The sequence below is a fragment of the Colobus angolensis genome, unplaced genomic scaffold, assembly GCF_000951035.1.
Source record: "Colobus angolensis palliatus isolate OR3802 unplaced genomic scaffold, Cang.pa_1.0 Scaffold4, whole genome shotgun sequence".
Taxonomy (NCBI): domain Eukaryota; kingdom Metazoa; phylum Chordata; class Mammalia; order Primates; family Cercopithecidae; genus Colobus; species Colobus angolensis.
The window spans coordinates 16,189,482-16,191,449 of NW_012117376.1; positions in this window are offsets into that span (position 1 = coordinate 16,189,482).

Sequence of the window (1,968 nt, forward strand, 5' to 3'; positions counted from 1 at the left end):
CAGGCTGGTCTGGAACTCCTGATCTCAGCTGATCTGCCCGCCTTGGCCTCCCCAAGTGCTGGAATTACAGGCGTGAGCCACCGCGCCCGGCCTCATCATCACTCTTATGTTGATATGTTTCTCTTTCTGGCCTCTATTCTTTCTATTGATCAATTTGTCTATCCCATGCCAGTATTTCATTGTCTTAATAATTAACAGCTTTTAAATAATCTTTGATTTTTTAAAGACAAATCCCACTTTGTTTCTCTTTTGAAGTATTTTTGTGTTTTGTACTTTGGCATATATTGTAGAATTAGGTTGAATGTTCCACAAAATAAATACTGCTGGGGGTTTTATTGGAATTCAGTGGAATTAAATTGAATTTATAGAGCAGTGGAGGGAAAACTGTTGTATTTATTTTGTTGTGTCTTTTGATTGATGGTATCTTTCTGCATTTATTTAAAAAGAGATGTTTATTTTCTTTACAAAGGTCTTGCACAATTTTTGTTTGATTTGATCCTGGGTACTTTATATTTTTTCGATGCTACTGCAAATTTTGTTTATACTACATGGTATTTTTAAACTTTCATTTTCAAATTTTATTACTGGTGTTTAGAAACACAATGGATTCCTGGAGCTAAACTACTTGGAGACCACCCGCTACTGGGTCAGGTGACCACCCGCTGCTGGGTCAGGTTTCGTACTTAGCAGAGCAGCTCCCTCGCTTTTATCTATTGAAAGTCAGCTCTCTACACAGAGTTTGAAGATTAAAATAAAGACAAGAAAATATTAAAAAAAAAATTTAAAGCTTAAAATACAAAAGTGAAAACAGGCTGGGAGCGATGGCTCACACTTGTAATCCTAGCACTTTGGGAGGCCGAGGCAGGGGCATCACTTGAGGTCAGGAGTTCGAGACCAGCCTGGCCAACATGATGAAACCCCGTCTCTACTAAAAACATAAAAATTAGCTGGGCGTGGTGGTGGGCCCCTTGTAGTCCCAGCTACTCAGGCGACTGAGGCAGGAGAATTGCCTGAACTTAGGAGGTGGAGGTTGCAGTGGGCCGAGAGATCGCACCACTGCACTCCAGCCTGGGTGACAGTGAGACTGTCTCAAAACAATCAAACAAAACCAAACAAATAACAAAAAAAGTTAAAACAAGAAATTTTAAAAAAGAAATGTAATGCGTTCCTATAGACTTATTCTGCATTCTATAATCAGTCTTCATATTTTGTTAATTCTAATAATTTGTATGTAAATTTTATTTCTATACATAATAATGGCATATTTTTCTTCCTTTTTTCATGTGTATACCTCTTGTTCCTATGTATTGTGTAGCTATGTTAGCTAGGAACTTCAGTGTAGTGAGAAGTAGAGCCATTGACAGAGTCTCCATAATGAGATCCCTAACGAGCTCATGATATTTATTTATTTATTTATTTATTTATTTATTTATTTATTTAGCTATGTTAGCTAGGAACTTCAGTGTAGTGAGAAGTAGAGCCATTGACAGGGTCTCCATAATGAGATCCCTAACGAGCTCATGATATTTATTTATTTATTTATTTATTTATTTATTTTTGAGACAAAATCTTGCTCTGTCGTCCAGGCTGGAGTGCAGTGGCGTGATCTCGGCTCACTGCAACCTCCACCTCCTGGGTTCAAGCCATTCTCCTGCCTCAGCCTCCCAAGTAGCTGGGACTACAGACACTCGCCACCATACCTGGCTAATTTTTTGTATTTTGTTAGTAGAGACGGTATTTCACTTTGGTCTCGATCTCCTGATCTCATGATCCACTCGCCTCGGCCTCCCAAAGTGCTGTGATTACAGGTGTGAGCCACCGCGCCCTGCCCCAGCTCATGATCTTAAAGAGAATGCTTTCTGTGTTTCATAATTGAGTATGATATTTGATTAAGGTAGATTTATTTCTTCTCTTTCTCTCAGGTACCTTTCAACAAGTTAAGAGATTTCCTTTTTACTTTTTTTTTTT